The sequence below is a fragment of the Trachemys scripta genome, chromosome 1 (assembly GCF_013100865.1).
Source record: "Trachemys scripta elegans isolate TJP31775 chromosome 1, CAS_Tse_1.0, whole genome shotgun sequence".
In the NCBI taxonomy this organism is placed as follows: domain Eukaryota; kingdom Metazoa; phylum Chordata; order Testudines; family Emydidae; genus Trachemys; species Trachemys scripta.
The window spans coordinates 54,711,151-54,733,474 of record NC_048298.1 but is presented as its reverse complement, the minus strand read 5'-3'; the positions used below and the strand labels follow the sequence as shown (position 1 = coordinate 54,733,474).

The window sequence follows — 22,324 nt, the reverse complement described above, 5'->3', positions numbered from 1 at the left end:
TGTCTTCTGAGTGCAAGGTTTATGCACTAGTGTTGGCACTAGTCTCCAAAATATGGAGGGAGGGAGTGGGGAATGGGGCTTTCCCACTAGCCCGCAGAGCTTGCCAGGCACAGAGGTGAGTGGACATTGTGTAGCATCGTGGCTACACTCACCCTACACTCCTTAGAGTACTGGGAGTCCCTTCCCTACCACTTCCAACAAAGCCTTTCTGTATCATTATCTAGTATCAGGGGGTAGCCATGTTAGTCTGTAACCACAAAAACAGTGAGGAGTCCGGTGGCACCTTAAAGACCAACAGATTTATTTGGGCATAAGTTTTCGTGGGTAAAAACCCCACTTCGAAAGCTTATGCCCAAATAAATCTGTTAGTCTTTAAGGTGCCACCGGACTCCTCATTGTTTTTGTATCATTATCTATATCATTATCCACCATCTAAATGGAGCTTGCATGACCTCTCACAGAGCTAAATGTGCTGTGTTAGATGCATGTTTTTCTCTTCTTTTGGAATTCTCCTATATCAGGGAGTCCACAACTGCACTCCCAGGGCAGCACTCTGTTTTCCTTCGTGCCACTGGAGTGCAGGATCTGCCCCCTCTCTACAACTTCCACTCTTGCCTCTTTGCCACTAGCTTCCTCTCGGGATAGACTCAGCTCCATGTGGGCTTCCTTCAGGACAGCTCTGTTCTCACCTTCTTCTGTTCTATTAAAAACCAATTTGGGGTATAAAATGATCATTTAAAATCTAATACAGCAACATTTTAAAAGGTATTACTTCTCCCAGCCATGCTGACTGCTGCGGCTCCTGGGAGGGGCTTGTTAATTTCCACATTAGACAGATAGGGCAGATGCTATTCAAAGGTGTGGGACATTCGTTTGGTGGAGAAAAATGTGTGTGGGGAAAAATGATATTTTATTTAGCCTGTGGAATCCATTTGTTCTTTATGCAAAAGAAAATATTTGTGCTGTAAAACCTTCTTGGAGTTCATTTGCTCTAGACTGATATAGCCTGTAAATGGAAGTTAGTGTTTGGAATGAATATATCTTGTACACTGGTCCCTTTAATTTATTCTGTCCCTGAAGTCACCCTTGTAAGTTCATGCATATAGAGTGTTGAAACCTGAGAATATCTTGCAGCTAGGATTCTCTGTGTGCCCCAGATTTGCTGAAATGCATAGCTGTAAAATATAGTTTAAAAAACCTGGATGCCTCTACCAAATTTTAAAACTGGCTAGAAGTTCATTAGACATTGCCTTTCTCAGCATCTCCAAACCAAGCTCTGTCCCACATCCTGAAATAAGTCCACCTCTGCCTCGATATAACGCTGTCCTTGGGACCCAAAACATCTTATCGCGTTATAGGTGAAAACGCGTTATATCGAACTTGCTTTGATCCACCGGAGTGCGCAGCCCCGTCCCCCCGGAGTGCTGCTTTACCGCGTTATATCCGAATTCATGTTATATCGGGTCGCGTTATATCGGGGTAGAGGTGTATAGTAGAATTTCTAATGGAATCAACCACACTTTTTGAAATAACAAGATTAATTATTTCCTCTCTCCATCCCTCTCCCATCCCCACTCTACACTTTCTGCCCATCCTGATCAAAGAAGGAAACTCCAAAACAGGAGGAAGTGGATTGAACAGGACTCCCCAGACATCTTTTGGTTGAGAGGAACCTTAGATATTGTGACTGCTTGTGACACACCCGTGTCTGAACAGCAGTGCAGCTTGTAATGTTTTGGAAATATTTCCTAAAAGCACCCACCCTGGGACAAGAGGTTCTTCTAGAGTGAATTTGCCTCACTGGATATGTTTGTTTGATGCTGTGATATTACCCTGAAAAGGCACTGTCTCTTGACAGTGGAATGTTTGCTAATGACAACTAGAGAAGCTATTAGGAATACATTCTATGGAGGTACTATGTTCTTCTAGTCTTTCAATTACTTCTGAGCATTTCCAGTGCAGCCATTAGTAGTTAACTGAAATATGCAGAACTACGAGGCTCCTCCATTGCATTTCAATCAACTATGAGGTATTCTAAAAGTGAATGATTGAAAAGATAATTATTTTTAAAAAATCTGTGTAATACATAGATTACTTTTTAAGTCAACTGCTTTGATCCGTAAAAAGCACTTAATGCTTTTATTAGCCTGTATTCCTGACACAGAAAGCATTTTCACTACAGCAATTTGTTTAAGCAGGTAGAAGGACTGTAAATCTGCATATGAGATTGCTGTAGCCTTACCATAGTGATGGGAGCATGAATTTATCTCTGCAGTGGGTTTGCCATCTATTCTTTTAATAATGTGCTTCACATGCTAACTTTTAATTTTTGAGGCATTCACGTGAACTGCTTCCCCCAGTTATAAAGCTGATAGGAGTTGTGAACATAAATAATGAAGGTACGTCATCATTACTTTAACATGTACTTTGAGGAGATTTTCCTTGATATCCACTGTTAAGGTACTTAACATTGACTGCCTTGAAGAAATTCATTGTGTTCTAAGAACCTATGGAGGTTCTAAATAGCAAAAACACTGGTTCAGGTTATGTTGCAGCAAGATGTGTTTAACACAGCAGTGCTGAATAATGCTGGGAGAGAGCTAGCACTTGCTGAAAAGAAAAGAAGATAATAATGTGGGTTATTATGTTTAGATACAACAGACTCTTCAGAAACACCATTTCCCCCCATAGAAGGCAGTAATACTTTTTAAATGTGCAATTTACAGAAAAACCCATTATACTTCCATATGTTCTATATTTTAAAGAGAACTTTAATGGCATTTAGCCAGTCAAATGATGTTTAGATTTTGAGAAAGAAAATGTTTATAAAACAAAAATTTGTTTACAGTAGAAAAGCACAGAAGTGTTTGATACAGAGTCACAGTCCTAAAAATAAGCTCTTTCCACTCCTGGTAAGTACATCACTGTCATCTGCCCGTTATGATTGTCAAATCATAGGTGAAGTCAAAGATTTCACCTTTGAGCACCCAGACAATTTCCGACTGCTCTAAGTGCAGCAGCTCTCATAGTTAGTGTAACTGTAAGGTTCTGGCCTGAACAAGATAGTTCACTCATCATGAAATAATTTTGAATGGCATCTGGTTTTTTTCTTGTGATGCTAGTGGTTCTTGAGGTAAAAAAGGGCAGCCAAGATTTGCTATTCCGACAGAAAAGAAGTGTGGGAAGAAGAAAAGTATTCAGTACAGAGCGGAGAACCTGATATACATGTAATCACCGTTTTTGAAAGAACCCGTTAAGACTATAGTATTTAACTTGCTGTGTTTATGGGAATAAGGCCAAGCATATTCCTTGAAAAATTTTCAACTTTTCCCTAATTTAATTTCACCCTAAGAACTAGCCTTGTTGTATCAGGTTTAGTGAATCTCTAGTACCTCACAGTGTGAGTACAGGGACCTTGCATTTGCCTGTACATATGAGTGGGAAGTGGGAAAGATGAACTGTAAATGGAATTGCAATTTTAATATTAATTTAGACATTGCTACTAAAAGTATTTTTACAATCCATTAAGATCAGCTGGACTTTATTATACATGATCCATTTCCTGCAATTACTGCGGTGGGCAGGTGTTGGTGGACCTCAGTCCTCTGCATTGTGACAAGTCACGGTCATGTTTCTTCCTAAAGGTAGCTGAAGGCATCAGTGAGGTTAATCTGAACTTAAAGATTGTTCTAAACTGTATTGACGACCAACAGCTGTACCAACTGCTAACCTGTTCCAGAAGCCAAAGATTGCCTTGGAATCTGGGTATCCTGGTCACAACCCCCTTTCCTATGTATTGCCAGGTTTAGGGCAGCGTGGTGTTGCTAGAGTTATGCAACCAAAGATCTGGCCGTAGGGTTGCCAACTTTCTAATAGCAGAAAACCGAACACCCTTGCCCCGCCCCCTTCTCCAGCCCTTCCCCAAGACCCGGCCCTTCTCCGAGGCCCCATCCCTACCCACTCCATTCCCCCTTCCTTGCTTGCTCTCCCCCACCCTTGCTCATTTGCTCATTTTCACTGGACTAGGGCAGGGGTTGGGGTGTGTGGGGGGGGTGAGGGCCCTGGCTGGGGTGGGTCTCTGGTGTGGGGCTAGGGATGAGGGGTTTGAGGTGCAGGTGGGGACTTTGGGCAGGGCAAGGGTTGGGGTGCAGGAGGGGATGTGGGCTCCAGGAGGGAGTTTGGGTGTGGGAGGGGGCTCAGGGCTGGGGCAGGGATTTGGGGTACAGGAGGGGGTAAGGAGTGAGGGCTCCGGGCAGTGCTTACCTCAGGCGGCTCCCGGGAAGCAGGCAGCATGTCTGGCTTCTAGGCAGAGACGCAGCCAGGGGGCTCCATGCACTGCCTCCACCCCCGCCGCTCCCATTGGCTGCCGTTCCTGGCCAATGGGAGCTATGGAGCCGGAGCTCGGGGCGGGAGCAATGCGTGGAGCACCCATGGCCACCCCTGCTTTGGAGGGATGTGCCGGCCGCTTCTCGGGAGCCAGGCGGAGCTGAGCACAGAACCTGCCAGCCTGCATCAGCCGGACTTCTAACGGCCTGGTCAGTGGTGCTGACCAGAGCCACCAGGGTCCCTTTTTGACCAGGTGTTCCAGTTGAAAACTAGACACCTGGCAACCCTATCCTAAGGTTACAAAAGTAAACAATTTGGTTATATTATATGTAATCCTGTCCTGGCTTCTCAATGCTTGTGCTTATAGCAAGTGTAATAAGCATTCTTTACACTAGTGCACCTTTTCTTGGATTTACCATGCTGTACAACTGAATCAGGTATTCGGCTCTACTTTACTTTCTTCAGTAGCTAACACTTTTGCCATGTCTTCATTCATGCTGTGGGAGATTCTTGGTGCTTGCTGAAGCACCTCTGAAACTGATAAAGAAAACAAAGCAGTGAAGGGCAGACATTCCGGAATGTTAGGAATATGGGAAATAAGCAACAACTGACCCCCCAATCTCACTCCGATTCCTAAATGTAAACTTCGGCAAGTGTATTTCAGCTTTCACCATCTATTGTAGCACTGTGTGAGCAAATCCACTTGTGGCATTTCATTATATAATGATGATTTGATAATTTTGGTTATATAAAAACTGACTTGTGTCTATGTAATAGCTGACTTACTGTGAGTTGAACTCAAAACAGTTTGTGGCGCATAATTAGGAATGTTAGTAAACTATATGGAAGAAAACATTCCACAGTTTGACATTAATATGTCATTATTTGCACATGGTGGCTGCAGCAGAGGTATGAATCTTGATGATAAAATGAGTAAGTTATCTCAATTCCATTTGTTAGCAGACTAATGTAAAATGTTGTACTCTCTCCACTCTGAAACTTACACACACACAACTCAGCAGTTGCTCATTGCTCATAACAGAACGGGTGCATAGAAGCAAGGAGACTGAATTTATTTTTTCTTAGATGAAAAACCTAAAAAGAAATCTGTACTATCTGTCTCTGTCAGAGTCCTACGCACAAAAGAAACAATTTAGCTATAACAGCCTCCAAAGCAGCCAAAATCTCTCCATGGCTTATTTATGGAAATGTTACATTATATCTATATCCAAATTTATTTTCACAACAGGAGAGGTAGTGAACGCATACATGTATGATTTTTGTTATTTGCAGTTGTCTTAGTAGTGAGTTTTATATAGATTGGATCAGTCAAAAAATGCATTCACCCCAGAATCTATTGCTCAGGGACTATTTTTCTATTCAGAGACTAAGCTTGCAAGTCCCTGTGCAGTTTGGATGGGAGATGAGTGCTGATCTTCACCCAAATGCTCAAGAGGTTCACAAGAAGCAAATGCAAGACATAAAAAATGTGTCCCATCCTTAGCATATTGAGCAAGTACCCGTGTTTTCTCACCCTCTTTCACATGGCTGGACAGGACCCAAAAGATACTATGTTGGGAGGCAGAGAAAAGGTATGGCTATCTATTAGATTTATCCTATTGAGGTATTTATATGGTGCCCCATCACAGTAGTATCTGAATGCCTTAGTATCCATCTGGGGTAGTAATACTGAGCCCTTTGGCACACTATGGAACTGAAGAGGGCATCAGCCATTTGCCTGAAAAAATGGTATCCCTGCTAAATACAAGAATTCAGCCAGTGCTACCTCCAACCCCACAGGATGCTAAATAACTCCACGTCCAGATAAGCAGTCCTGTCATCAGTCTAGTGCCTCTCCTGTCTCCTTCCTCCACCATGCAGGATCAGCCCTTAATTTGTAGATGGAAAATGAAGCATATGAAGGATTCATGTACAAAACAAAGTGTGAAAAATAGAGATTCTGTCATAGAGAAGTGCTAACAATAGACACGAAAAAAAATTCAGGAGGGGAATAGGGGAACAAACTCTAAGATTCTCACTGTAGAATTTTCCTTGGGTCATTCAAGTGGAGGGTTTTTCCCACCCATGGAAGAGACAGGCGGATTTCCTGAGATCCGCTGCAGACACAAGCCCATCTGTATGAGGCACTGTGCCATCAGACCACTTGCTGCCCTTCCCAGTTTCTAGTCAGCATGATATTGTGAAGCCATGCTGGCAAGGTTTCTCCTGCCAGTAGCTACCTCCAAATCTCCTCTTTAAAGCTGCACTGCATGCTCAGAATTTAAAACAGCCTCTGGTTGCTTGATTTATGCCTGGATTCCTTAGCGGGCTGTTGTGGGTATAATGTTTGGTGGTGTTGGTGAGTTGGGGCATCAGGACTCTCCATGGGATGCTGGACAGAAGGTCGGGGGACACTGCCATGGAGGCATTTTACTCTATCTTCCTTCCCTTCATGTGGCCATGGGCGGTTCCCCTCTTCACACAGATCCAAGGGGCATGATCTGGGGTGTGATTATTGGATTTAGACTGTTAGAGGGAATATAGATTTACTTTCTGTATTCTTTTCTCATATTTCTAAGAGCGAGTTCAATGAAAACAGGTTAGTTCTTGCTTTGGAGTTTATCAGTCCATGACTTGTTGCTTTGTCAAAGTGATAATCTCCTGCTTTGACCTCTTAATTAGTTGTTTTGGAGAGATGGATATAATGTCATAGATTCAGGATTGTGAATCCACATTATGACCAGGCATCAGGAAAAGATGAACTCATAAGCAATAATGATCCTTTATTTACATGCAAATATAATGAAAATGTAATAAAAATGAAAGAACGTAAAAACAGAAATGAAATATGGGCAGAATTGCCTCTGTATAGATTATTCTCCATAAGTCTGTTTTTCCAACTGATATTTGAGCTTGTCCTACTCCAGGGGTCGGCAACCTGTGGCACGCAGCTCACCAGGGTAAGCACCCTGGTGGGCCGGGACAGTTTATTTACCTGGGAAGGCGAACCGCGGCCAGTGGGGGCCACGATCGGCTGAATCTGCTGCGTCAGCAGGTAAATAAACTGGTCCAGCCCGCCAGGGTGCTTACCCTGGTGAGCCGTGTGCCAGAGGTTGCCAACCCCTGTCCTACTCTATGGTGTTCAGCAGAATATCTTTTAAATGCTTATCTGAACCAACATAGAGCAGTTATCAACAAGGTTGTACCCATGCATCAGCGAGGGTGTAAAATTATATTGTGCTTTTGAGACAAATACATTTGAAATCTTAACTGATTAATTATTAAATTCTGCTTTGTCTGTTGCAAACTATGGCCCTCAAAAACACCTAATCCCATGACTAACAATCCTTGTGAGTAGGTACATTGAGCTCAATGGGATTAAACATGTGTAACATTAGTTACATAAATATTAGTAAAATTGGTGCCTGTTTTCATAACCTTTTGCTAAGCATCTTCCAGAGGATTTTGTCTTCTTTTTCTGTTTTAACTTGGTCAAGTGGCACTTGAATTTTGGGTGCAACTTTCATTTTTACAAGGAAAAAATTTGGAGGCCAAATGAAATGGCAAAATAGGCTAACACATGCTAAGAGGCTACGTGAACATTATTATGTGTTATTAGTAAGTACTATCATGCCTCTCTTCCTCTGACCTACTTTTTTTCAGTCTTTCAAGAAACTAGTGAAAAATTGTATATAAAATTACCCTTCAAGTGCCAACTTTTGATACATGATAGTTTTGAGGCTATGTACTGCAATTGTTTTTCTAATATGTGAGACTTCATTGTAAAGAGCTCCTCTAAACAGTATTCAGAGTTTGTCTTCCAATAAGTATTGAACATTATTATGTAAAAGGAATGAATTACTCCTTAAAGTCACTGTGATGATGAGTTTTCTGACCTATTAACAATTGCATACTGTAGTGAAGTGAGACTCAGCGGTGCAGAGCCTCCTGCTGGTCATCTTGGGAATTTGCTCTTGTCCAGCCCGGAGTGCCCTCTGCAGGGCAGTGTCTCGCCTGCCATAGGGCCCCCGTATCCCTCCTGAACCACGGTGCTCCTTACCCTGGGGTTCTGCCCACCACAGTACCCTCACACACTGGGTCTCCCTGAGGAACCCTAACCCTCTACACCCACCTTGCCTCAGTGGCTACTGCCTGTCGTCATGTAGCCCCTGTTCACTGGAGCAGACTGCAGTGTAATGGCCATTCATCATTGACAAGGGGGGTTTGGACCTGTTGCCTTTCCTGCAGCCTAGTACTTCTCTAGGCCTTCCTATCAGGCCACAGCCTGGGAGGTCACCAGGCCTGATCTCCTCAGCTCAGCCTGCCCCTTCCCCAGCACTGCTCTGTCCATGGTACCCTTTGCTCCTTCAGGCAGGTAGGTCCATCTCTTTCTAAAGCTAGAGAGAGACTGACTGCATTCGGGCCCTGCAGCCCTTTTATAGAGCCCAGCCTGGCCCTGATTGGCTGCCTCTCAGCCTTTTCTGATTAGCTCTCAGCCCCAGTCCTCTCCAAGGGCTGGCTTTTAACCCTTGCTGAGCCAGAGCGGGGTAACTGCCCCACTACACATACTTTTTTATGTGTAGATATGCTCAGCAGATGATAGAATTCTCCACTTCAAAAAATATTGTTTTAAAACTCTTTTGCAAAGATTCCCATTTATGTTAACAGAAACTTGATCCAGCAAATGCAAAATATTTTAACTAGACATTATATCCCTGATGAAGTCAGTATTTTGGAAATTACCTATTCAGAAAATGTTTAATGTGGCTGCCAAAAACAAGGCTCAGAGGTGATGAAATGGTCAGATTCTGCCATTTCAGTGGGCATTATGAGTGAGGGTAGCCAAATCTGACACTAAACAAAGTGAAGGGAGGGCCCTCACATATTCAAGGAATGAACATGGTAGATCTTCAATTCTTTTATAAAAAGCAACAGAGAGTCCTGTGGCACCTTTAAGACTAACAGAAGTATTGGAGCATAAGCTTTCGTGGGTGAATGCCCACTTTGTCAGACGCATGAATACCCATGAAAGCTTATGCTCCAGTGCATCTGTTAGTCTTAAAGGTGCCACAGGACTCTCTGTTGCTTTTTACAGATCCAGACTAACACGGTTACCCCTCTCATTCTTTTGTAGGATCTCAGCCATACAGGACCTGATCCAAAGTGTACTGAAGTCAATGGATGGTCTATCATTTACTTGAATGGGCTTTGGATCAAGCCTTTACAGCATATGAGTCATGTACATGGCTCAAACTTCTCCAACAGTATTTGCCATAATGCTATGGCTAAATTCAGGAGCATTTCATATTTTTCTGAATAACCTGAGATAGTGAAGTCTAATAATTGTTTCCGAGTAAATTATCTCGACCAGTTTATTAGCAAATTTGAATGACACATGAAATGTTAGTTCTCTGCAATGTTGGAAGCTATGCATGTTTGTTAAATTAAATTAAACCACAAATCTGTTGGCAAATGGGAAGGAATTCTGATAACAGCAATAAAATAATTGAGGATCTGGAGAGATTGACTTGACATATAGGAAAGATTTAAAGAGAGAAACTTTCATAGTGTAGCTTATCTACATGATGATAAGAATGTGTGGGAAGCTGAGAATGTGATAACAGTCAATTATACTAATTCATAATTATTTGAAGAATGAAAACAGCAAGGTAGGGGAAAGGCCTGTAACACTCCGCCAAGTTATATTGTATATCATGGACCTTATTTTAGTGCATATCCCTCACCCTCTTTGCTCCACCAAGGATGCCAGTCTCAGTGCTTGTTTATCTCCTACTCCTACTCCTGTCTTGGGCCTAGATCCACAAAGGGACACACAGGCACCTAAGTCCCAATTTTAGGCACCACTGCTCGGTGCCATCTAACCCTGTAGGTGCTGATCCTTACTCAGCAGGTACATTTTTCTGTAAAAGTTCCCTAGGCACCTTTATTTCTGCCTCCAGCCATGTGCACTGCTGTCTCCCTGTAGTTGTCCAGACGCCTCACTTACCGAAGCCCCAGCGTGATCCCCAAACCAAGGAAAGATAGGCGTTTGTCCACTAACTTGCCTGTGAGGCCAATTCCAGTAGGAGTGTTCAGAACATGCCTACCATATTGGGCTCCATTCAAAACTGGCCAGAGGATATTCTGGTGTGGGTCTCCCTCAGTGTCTCTTGTTGAAGCTGTTCCATCTTGGGTAAGTACTTACATAGTCATTGGACCAGAGAGAAAGAGTAAGAATGACTCTATAGCCTAATGGTTAGAGTACCCGCCTCAGAGGTGGAAGACCTAGGGTCCAGGCCCCTGCTCCAATGACTCCTTAATTATGTATCTGAACTGGAACAGAAGAGATTGCCTGAGACCCACATCAGAGTATCCCATAGCTCAGTGGTTAAAGCCATCTCCTGAGAAGTGGGAGATACCTGTTCAACTCCTTTCTCTCCATCAGGCAGAAGGTGGGAGTTGAACCTGGATCTCAGGTATGTATCTTAACCACTGGGCTAATAGTTATAAGGTGAGCATCACCTCCCACTCCTCTGGCCATTTCGTGTGGAGTTAGGCAGGCTCAAGAAACAGCTTACTCCATTAACTCCAGGAGAGGACTTCCCAACTGTGGATCACAGTCAGAGATAGGCATCTTCTTGCAGCCCAGACTTGAGCAGAGGGTTCCCAGGAGTCCGGTTTTGAATGTTTGTTTGAATGTAATCGCTTGGATTTGGATGGAGCTGTCTGCTGCTTTGGTTTTTGAGTAATATCATGAGAATTCATAGATCCATAGATTCTAGGACTGGAAGGGACCTCAAGAGGTCATCGAGTCCAGTCCCCTGCCCTCATGGCAGGACCAAATACTGCCTAGACCATCCCTGATAGACATTTATCTAACCTACTCTTAAATATCTCCAGAGATGGAGATTCCACAACCTCCCTAGGCAATTTATTCCAGTATTTAACCACCTTGACAGTTAGGAATTTTTTCCTAATGTCCAACCTAAACCTCCCATGCTGCAGTTTAAGCCCATTGCTTCTTGTTCTATCCTTAGGGTATGTCTACACTACGAAATTAGTTCGAATTTATAGAAGCCGGTTTTATTGAAATCGGTTGTATACAGCCGATTGTGTGTGTCCACACAATAAAATGCTCTAGGTGCTCTAGTCGGCGGACCGCGTCCACAGTACGAGGCTAGCGTCGACTTCCGGAGCATTGCACTATGGGTAGCTATCCCACAGCTATCCCACAGTTCCCGCAGTCTCTGCCGCCCCTTGGAATTCTGGGTTGAGATCCCAATGCCCGGATGATGCAAAACAGTGTCGCGGGCGGTTCTGGGTACATGTCGTCAGGTCCTCCCTCCCCCGTCACAGCAACGGCAGACAATAGATTCACGCCTTTTTACCTGGGTTACCTGTGCAGACAACATGGAGCCCGCTCAGCTCAGCTGAGCTCACCGTCACCATATGTCCTCTGGGTGCCGGCAGACGTGGGACTGCATTGCTACACAGCAGCAGCTGCTAACTGCCTTTTGGCGGTAGACGGTGCAGTAGACTGGTAGCCTTCATTGGCGATCTGGGTGCTGGCAGCCGTGGGGCTTGCCTTTTGGCAGTAAATGGTGTATTACGACTGTTAGCCGTCCTATTACAAGTCGGGTCATCGTACGTTAGCAGAGTCTTCCCCGAGCAGCCGATTGTGCAATAGGCCTGAAGACCATCGTCATACACCGCCCCGTATTTGCTGCCAAGCACCCAGAAAGATGCCGAGGGCTATCAGTCACGCTGCACCGTCGTCTTAAGATGTAAAAAATAGATTTGCTCTGTATTCATTTGCTTCCCCCTCCCTCCGTCAAATCAACGGCCTGCTAAGCCCAGGGTTTTCAGTTTAATCTTTGGGGGGACCATTCTGTGTGACAGTTGTTTGTGTTTCTCCCTGATGCACAGCCACCGTTCTTGATTTTAATTCCCTGTGCCTGTACGCCATGTCGTCACTCGGCCCGCCCTCCCTCCTTCCCCTAGTCCGTCAGATACTACGTATGCGCCACAGCTCATAGAGCCAAGAAGCGCCTTTCGCGCCTTTTCTTTGAATTCTGGGTTGAGATCCCAATGCCCGGATGATGCAAAACAGTGTCGTGGGCGGTTCTGGGTACATGTCGTCAGGCCCCTCCCCCCTCGTCACAGCAACGGCAGACAATAGATTCGCGCCTTTTTACCTGGGTTACCTGTGCAGACAACATACCATGGCAAGCATGGAGCCCGCTCAGCTCAGCTGAGCTCACCGTCACCATATGTCCTCTGGGTGCCGGCAGACGTGGGACTGCATTGCTACACAGCAGCAGCTGCTAACTGCCTTTTGGCGGTAGACGGTGTAGCATGAGTGATAGTCATGGGGCTGGCAGCCGTAGGGCTGCATTGCACCAGCCCCTTGCCAGGAGATGGTATATTGTGACTGGTACCCATCATCGTTGTACTGGTGTGGCTGTCAATCATGGCCACCTGGGCAGACATGCTACTGTTTCGATGATGATGGTTACCAGTCGTAATATACTATTTTCTGCCAATTGCCCAATATTGTCTGCTAAGCACCCAGAAGAGGCCGAGGGCGATGCTGGGTGCTGGCGGACGTGGGGCTGGCAGACGTGGGGCTGCATTGCTACACAGCAGCAGCCCCTTGCCTTTTGGCAGATGATGGTATATTATGATTGGTACCCATCGTCATCGTACTGGAGAGGCTATCACTCATGCTGCACCGTCGGCTGCCACCTTAAGATGTAAAAAATAGATTTGTTCTGTATTCATTTGCTTCCCCTTCCTCCATGAAATCAATGGCCTGCTAAGCCCACGGTTTTCAGTTTAATCTTTGGGGGGACCATTCTGTGTGACAGTTGTTTGTGTTTCTCCCTGTTCCTGTACCTGTACGCCATGTCGTCACTCGGCCCTCCCTCCCTCCATCCCGCCCTCCCTCCTTCTCCTGGTCCATCAGATACTACTTTCGCGCCTTTTTTCAGACCAGGCGCCATAGCTAGCACTGGGATCATGGAGCCCGCTCAGATCACCGCGGCAATTATGAGCACTATGAACACCACGCGCATTGTCCTGGAGTATATGCAGAGCCAGGACATGCCAAGGCGAAACCCGGACCAGGCGAGGAGGCGATTGCAGCGCGGCGACGAGAGTGATGAGGAAATTGACATGGACATAGACCTCTCACAAGGCACAGGCCCCAGCAATGTGGAAATCATGGTGTCACTGGGGCAGGTTCATGCCGTGGAACGCCGATTCTGGGCCCGGGAAACAAGCACAGACTGGTGGGATCGCATCGTGCTGCAGGTATGGGACGATTCCCAGTGGCTGCGAAACTTTCGCATGCGTAAGGGCACTTTCATGGAACTTTGTGACTTGCTTTCCCCTGCCCTGAAACGCCAGGATACCAAGATGAGAGCAGCCCTCACAGTTGAGAAGCGAGTGGCGATAGCCCTGTGGAAGCTTGCAACGCCAGACAGCTACTGGTCAGTCGGGAATCAATTTGGAGTGGGCAAATCTACGGTGGGGGCTGCTGTGATCCAATTTGCCAGGGCAATGAAAGACCTGGTGATAGCAAGGGTAGTGACTCTGGGAAACGTGCAGTCAATAGTGGATGGTTTTGCTGAAATGGGATTCCCAAACTGTGGCGGGGCCATAGACGGAACCCATATCCCTATCTTGTCACCGGAGCACCAAGCCACCGACTACGTAAACCGCAAGGGGTACTTTTCAATGCTGCTGCAAGCCCTGGTGGATCACAAGGGACGTTTCACCAACATCAACATGGGATGGCCGGGAAAGGTACATGATGCTCGCGTCTTCAGGAACTCTGCTCTGTTTCGAAAGCTGGAGGAAGGGACTTTCTTCCCGGACCAGAAAGTGACCATTGGTGATGTTGAAATGCCTATCGTGATCCTTGGGGACCCAGCCTACCCCTTAATGCCATGGCTCATGAAGCTGTACACAGGCAGCCTGGACAGGAGTCAGGACCTGTTCAATTACAGGCTGAGCAAGTGCCGAATGGTGGTGGAATGTACATTTGGACGTTTAAAAGCGCGCTGGCGCAGCTTACTGACTCGCTCAGACCTCAGCGAAAAGAATATCCCCATTGTTATTGCTGCTTGCTGTGCGCTCCACAATATCTGTGAGAGTAAGGGGGAGACATTTATGGCGGGGTGGGAGGTTGAGGCAACTCGCCTGGTCGCTGATTACACGCAGCCAGACACCAGGGCGGTTAGAGGAGCACAGCAGGGCGCGGTGCGCATCAGAGAAGCTTTGAAAACGAGTTTTGTGACTGGCCAGGCTACTGTGTGAAACTTCTGTTTGTTTCTCCTTGATGAACCCTCCAACACCCCCCCCCACCCGGTTCACTCTACTTCCCTGTAAACCAACCACCCCACCCCACCCTCCCCTCCCGCTTGCAGAGGCAATAAAGTCATTGTTTTTTCACATTCATGCATTCTTTATTAGTTCCTTACAGAGGCAGGGGGATAATTGCCAAGGTAGCCTGGGATGGGGGGGGAGGAGGGATGGAAAAGGACACACTGCATTTTAAAACTTTAACTCTTATTGAAGGCCAGCCTTCTGATGCTTGGGCGATCATCTGGGGTGGAGTGACTGGGTGGACGGAGGCCCCCCCACCGTGTTCTTGGGCGTCTTGGTGAGGAGGCTATGGAACTTGGGGAGGAGGGCTGTTGGTTACACAGGGGCTGTAGCGGCGGTCTCTGCTCCTGCTGCCTTTCCTGCAACTCAACCATACGCTCGAGCATATCAGTTTGATGCTCCAGCAGACGGAGCATTGCCTCTTGCCGTCTGTCTGCAAGCTGACGCCACCTATCGTCTTCAGCCCGCCACTTGCTCTGTTCATCCCGCGATTCAGCCCGCCACCTCTCCTCTCGTTCATATTGTGCTTTTCTCATCTCCGACATTGACTGCCTCCACGCATTCTGCTGTGCTCTATCAGCGTGGGCGGACATCTGCAGCTCCGTGAACATATCGTCCCTCGTCCTACGTTTTCTCTTTCTAATGTTCACGAGCCTCTGCGAAGGAGAAACATTTGCAGCTGGTGGAGGAGAAGGGAGAGGTGGTTAAAAAAGACACATTTTAGAGAACAATGGGTACACTCTTTCATTACAAGGTCGCATATTTCGGCTTGCAGGCAGCCATGGTAGGCCACAGTGTTTTGGCTTTTTTAACCTTCTTAACATGCGGGAAAGGTTGCAAACAGCAGCGCATTTCCCATATCAAGGATGAATTGGGTTGTCCATTTAAAATGGGGTTTCAATGTAAAAGGAGGGGGCTGCGGTTTCCCGGTTAACATGCGGCACAAACACAAGTAAACCACCCCCCCCCCACACACACACACGATTCTCTGGGATGATCACTTCACCCCTCCCCCCACCGCGTGGTTAACAGCGGGGAACATTTCTGGTCAGAAGAGCAGGAACGGGCGCCTCTGAATGTCCCCTTAATAAAATCACCCCATTTCAACCAGGAGAGCTTTCTGGAGATGTCCCTGGAGGATTTCCGCTCCATCCCCATACACAGACTTTTCCAGTAGATGTACTGGCCGCGATTGCCAGGGCAAAGTAATCATTAAACACGCTTGCTTTTTTTTTGTAATGTTTACAAATATTTACAAAGTTACACTCACCAGACGTCTCCTGTGTGCCCTGAGGGTCTTGGGTGAGTTCGGGGGTTACTGGTTCCAGGTCCAGGGTCACAAACATATCCTGGCTGTTGGGGAAACCGGTTTCTCCGCTTCCTTGCTGCTGTGAGCTACCTACAGTACCTCCATCGTCATCTTCCTCGTTCCCCGAACCATCTTCCCTGTGTGTTTCTCCAGTGAGAGAGTCATAGCACACGGTTGGGGTAGTGGTGGCTGCACCCCCTAGGATCGCATGCAGCTCCGCGTAGTAGCGGCAAGTTTGCGGCTCTGCCCCGGACCTTCCGTTTGCTTCTCTGGCTTTGTGGTAAGCTTGCCGTAGCTCCTTAATTTTCACGCGGCACTGCTGTGTGTCCCTGTTATGGCCTCGGTCCTTCATGGCCTTGGAGATCTTTTCTAATACTTTTCCATTTCTTTTACTGCTACGGAGTTCAGCTATCACTGCTTCATCTCCCCATATGGCGAGCAGATCTCGTACCTCCCGTTCGGTCCATGCTGGAGCTCTTTTGCGATCCTGGGAGGACTCCATCACGGTTACCTGTGCTGATGAGCTCTGCGTAGTCACCTGTGCTCTCCATGCTGGGCAAACAGGAAATGAAATTCAAACCTTCGCGGGTCTTTTCCTGTCTACCTGGTCAGTGCATCTGAGTTGAGAGCGCTGTCCAGAGCGGTCACAATGAAGCACTGTGGGATAGCTCCCGGAGGCCAATAACGTCGAATTCCGTCCACACTACCCCAGTTCCGACCCGCAAAGGCCGGTTTTATCGCTAATCCCCTCGTCGGAGGTGGTGTAAAGAAACCGGTTTAAAGGGCCCTTTAAGTCGAAAGAAAGGGCTTCGTTGTGTGGACGTGTCCAGGCTTAATTTGGTTTAACGCTGCTAAAGTCGACCTAAACCCGTAGTGTAGACCAGGCCTTAGAGACTAAGGTGAACACGTTTTCTCCCTCCTTCTTATGACACCCTTTTAGATACCTGAAAACTGCTATCAAGTCCCGTCTCAGTCTTCTCTTTTTCAAACTAAACAAACCCAATTCTTTCAGCCTTCCTTCATAGGTCATGTTCTCAGGACCTTTAATCATTCTTGTTGCTCTTCTCTGGACCCTCTCCAATTTCTCCACATCTTTCTTGAAATGCTGTGCCCAGAATACAATAACAATGTCAACTCTGCTTGGGTTTCAGCTTGTATCATTTGACAATCTTCTGGAACTGTTGGGAGAGTACTTCAGTCTACTATTTCTATGTTGGACATGTGCCCACATTGGTTCATTAAGGCCAGCAGAGAGACATTATTCCTACTGCTAATGGAGATTGTCAGTCTCAAAGAGGCCCTGTGAAGCCCTATTTAGGGAATAATATGTTGATTGACCTGTGTCTAATCTCCATTTCCAGCAAAGGTTATTGAGAAGGTTGTAAAGAAACAACTCAGGAATTCTCATATTTAATTTGTCCAAGTGAGTCTGGATATAGGAGAGAAATTGAGCAATGATTTGGAAATGATCCTCTCCAAGCAGTGGAGGTTGATTATTTGTCCATGCCATTTCTTTTAGAACATGCCTTCTTGATATGGTTGTAGTTCCTCATGGAAGTGAACAGAGTTAAACTTTAGTGGCTCCACTCTCTTTTTAGAAAGGAGGTCTTAGTAGTTTTTTTGCATTTGTTTTTCTGCCCCAAAGTTTCTGTCTTGTCTCCCCTCCTAATTTTATAATATATAAGAAGCCTCTGGGAGGGTTCATAAGAAAATATAGCTCTGGTGATGACACCTGTCTTTATGTGTGTGTGTGTGTGTGCGTGTCTCTGTTTCTTCTCCCCAACGGATGTTGTGGGAACAAATAAGCCAGTGACTAGAAGAGTTTGGAGCTTGGATGGCGAATAGCTGGCTGTGACTCCATTAAGATAAACTGGAGCTAGTATTGGATGACTGGAAAAAAGAGCTAGCAATAGCACTTCTGATTGAGGGAGTGGTGACTATCAGTTGTGACACAGGTTCACAGATTAGGAGTCTTGTTAAATCCCAAACTACTGTTGGATTCTTAAATACACCTGTCGCTTTGAGTACTTTTCACTATCTGCTCCTAGAGAGATAAATGTAGCTATTTCTTTTGGATGTGGCTCTTGCTACCTTTATCTATGTTTTGTCACTTTGGAGTTAGATAACTATGACTCTGCTTAGGAACTGAAGCTGATGCATAATGCAGCTGCCCATGGGCTTCCAAGTAGAGTTCAAGGTGTTGCTTTTGACCTGAGTTGTTAAATGGGTTGAGACATTACAGCCTGAGAGATGCCCTCATTCCCTATGACATTCTGCAGCAGGTGCATTCAATAATGGTGCTCAAGCTCAAGTTTTCTTGGCTTACTTGTGAGAAAGCTGACGGCAAGGTGGGCATTCTCGGTCCCACTGAGCTCAGATCAGTTAAACTTCCAGAAATGCTGCAAAGCCCATCTTTTCTCCCAGCATTCAAGAAGAAGGTATATTAAGGGTTCTGGGATGTGACTGAGAGTTTTATTTGAATGTGAGTGGTTTAACTGTGTTGTGTTTTGTTAGTTCTTCTTTGAGTGATGATCCTCCCTCATGAAGCTACCCTTTGAGCCAATGGCAACGTGTTCCCTCTCCCATTTCTCCACGAAAATGATATTCTTGATAGCCATTACCTCAACTAGATGGGTCAGCAAACTGGCAGCCAGGATGGCTGACCTGACCCCTTACACCGTATTCCCCAAGGATAAAGTTTCCTTATGGCTTCACCCTAAGTTCCTCCCGATGGTGGTGTCAGAGTTCCACCTCAGTCAGTCCGTTCACCTCCCTGTCTTCTAACCCAAACCTCATGCCTTCCATGCGGACAGGATCCTTCACTCCCTTGATGTCCGTCATGCATTAGCCTTCTACCTTCATAGGACTTGTGCCTTTTGAGCATCCATGATACTCTTTGTAGCCGTTGCTGACTGGTGCAAGAGCCAAGCCCCCTCCTCTCAGTGAATCTCCAAATGGGTATCCGGATGCATCCAGGAATGCTACATGCTATCCAACGTGCCACTGCCTGTATGAGTTACAGCACACTCTACATGAGTGCAAGCAGCCAGATCCGCGTGCCTAACAGACATCTTGTGGTAAGACATCTGTCATGCAGCAACATGGTGCTCGGTTCACACCTTCACATCCCACTACACCATTGCCCAAGGGGAGGCTGAGGATGCTGCAGTGGGCTGTGCCATACAACAGACTGCATTTCCTCTCGAATGCTGGCACACACCTCCACATAGATTACTGCTCGCTACTCACCCACGTATGGAATACATATAGGGACCATCACTCCAAAAAGAGGAAGAGGTTATGTACCTGTAACTGGAGGTTCTTTGAGATGTGTGGTCCCTATTTGTGTTCCAATACCTGCCCTCTATCCCCTCTGCTGCAGACTGCACTACTCAACAGTAAGAGGGTCCCTGGAGAGGTGTTGACCTGCATGGCCTATTATAACCTTGGCTGGGAGCTCACGCAGATGCATGTTGCATGTGCGGATCAACAGACACTGCTAGGGAAAACCTCCCAGCTCTGGTGCATGTCGTGCATGCACACCCCCACAACTGGAATACAAATTGGGACCACACATCTCAAAGAACCTCCAGTTACAGGTAAGTAACGTCCTCTTATTTATATTCTGGCTGTATATATTAATTGCTTTAAATTAATTCAGAGCAATTAAATGGGATCTTATTTTCTCAATTTATAAATAGAAAAAAACACAAAATTAATTTGCACATGAGAAATGAGGCCAACAGTTTGGGGCCCTGATTCAACATCACACCTCTCCAGTCTTATGCTGGGGTAAATCAGTTGATTTCAGTGGAGAAAATCTGGTGTAAGACTGGAGTAAGACAGGGTTGAATGAGGCTCTCAGACTTGTGTGCCTAAAGTTAAACACTTAAATCCATAGAGGTGCATGAACATATACAACATAATCTGAAGTTAATAGGAGGCGCTGGTGCTCAATACCTTTTGAAAATCAGGCCACTTTTTACTAGATGCCTAAATATGGACACAAGAATCTAACTTTAAACATTCATCGTTGCCATTTACCCGTTACAATTATGAAGAGGAACAAGTCAAAAATTATACCTCCGAGAACCCAGATAATTTTTAGCTGTTCTAACTGTAGCAGCCCTCCTTGTTAATGGCATATTTGAAAATTTTGGCCTCATTTAATAATAGTAACAAATACTTTAGCTACTTCCCTCCTATGAATGTCATTTCTTTTCTGGGACTGTTTATAAAACTGCCATCTTTTCAAAATGTCTTAATTTTTGTGTTTGTGAGTTGAGCATATTGTCTGCATTTAAATAATAAATGACTAATAATAATAATTGTACAGGGGCAGGGATGACTAAGAGTAATGACATACAACTAAACAAAGGACATAATCAGAGTGAATATGGGGAAAATTTCCTAGCAGAGAGTTCTGATAGACCACAGAAGCAGTGAAGTGCCATGGCTTGAGTAATTTAATATCAGATTCAGCAAACCACCTGAGAAAATGCAATGGGGAGCAATTCTGCATTGGCAGTGACATGGCCACGATGGACCATCTGTCTCTTCCAGCTCTGATTTCTGTGATTTCTTCCAGAATCAGAAATTATAATAAAAATAATATACAACCACATGTAATTTAAAAACTGTATAAAACCCTATATAATCCAAAACAAGCTAAAATAGTGAGGTCTGGCTGTGGTTACAGGATTGCTGTTAATAATAAACACTCCAAAAGGCAGCTTATAGGCAGAAAGTATTATAATTTGAAACCAATTTGATTCTGATTTGCTTCACTTGGCACCATTTTTATTGTATTTTATGTTATTTTAATGCACATAAAGAGCTCTAACCTCTTTCAGGATAAAGTCTCTCATAATCTGTTGCACAATGTCCACTTTCTAACCCTAAAATAATTCACAAAGCTAGAAGTGGAATGATCCTTCTGAGTGAGTATATTTGTTGCTATGCTACTACATTACTAAAATAGCAGCAAAAGTTGGTATTATATACCTGCTAGATCCTCCTCACAGGAGCTTATATTTCTGTTTCATTTGGATTCTCTTGGGTTATCGGTGAGGTTCTTAGTACAGACCTTTTATTTTATTTTATTGGATGTTGCAGGTTCCATTTCCTCCTCTCTATAAACCTTGCTCGGAGCAACTGTGCATCCAGCTATCCAATTATAGCCGAATCTGTTTCTCTGTTTCTTTCACTAACCCACCTGCTCTCCTGACTCTTACCTATTAATTAAGTTGGTCTGGAACCCAGATGTTGTCTTGTTTGCTGCCACAGCCACCTTTAACACTACCTCAGGCCTCTGAGGACTTTCATCCAGTGTTTGCCAAAGATGCATCCCATAAATCTGCACATATTAACAAAGTGCCGAGAGGCATAGAAACCTCCAGCTTTGCCTAAATGAAGCAGTGAAAGGAGCTGAGAGCAGCAGCTGAAGCTAGGGAGGATTAATATGGAGGCAAAGGGTTGGTTTTCTGTATGACTAACACAGCCAGCATGGTGGAAAGGAGAGGAATAGGTTCAGAAGAAGTTGTTTGAGGAAGGTACTCAAAAGACAACTCTGTTAAAGGACAGTTCTGTTGAAATGTGATTTGGGTTGCTAAGCAGAACATATATTCATGTGACAGGCAGGAATATATGATTTCTTATATTTTGCAAATTGGAAGCTTATCATTTTAAAAGGATTACCCTTTTATACGTCTGTTAAAAGGACATCATTGGCCAGTGAAATGGCATAGGAGATAACACTGTACATTGAATGGCATGGTAGATGTGTGTTCATGGTGGCCCTAGGATTCTCATTCCTCAGGCTGAGTAATTAATGTCTTGCACTTCTTGAGTAGTCTGCAATGGATAGACAAAGAAGGTGCTACTTATGCTCATATCTCCAGGTATTCTGCAATTCCAGAACTGCCCTATATGCACAGAATCCACACCTTGCCACAGAACTGGACTCCAGAATCCATGCGTCAGTGCTTTTTGTTTTGCATTAAATACATTTCTAGCCTTTGCTATAGAAAGAAAACCTTCCAACTATGAACCGAGCATAAAAGGACACATTGAGGCTGCAGACCGTTTGAAGCAATAGCTCTGGAAAGAGTGAGTGTCTCCATTCATCTTAATTCCCCTTTAACTCTGAAACCTATTGATGATTATTATAAATGTCAACATTGCTCAATATTTCTCTAATAGAGTCAGTGCAAATATCCAAATAAGGTACTTATCCCACGCATTCCTGGGTGCTAAAAGCCCCAGCTGTCAAAACCTCCAGCTTCTGCTTGACAACTTCTA

General features: G+C 45.2%; 1 protein-coding gene across 1 annotated transcript in view; it reads left to right on the top strand.

The window, feature by feature from the left end:
• NELL2 (neural EGFL like 2) overlaps window positions 1-22,324 on the top strand; it is a 233,886-nt gene that overhangs the window by 133,794 nt on the left and 77,768 nt on the right. The gene's annotated exons all lie outside the window — the stretch shown is intronic.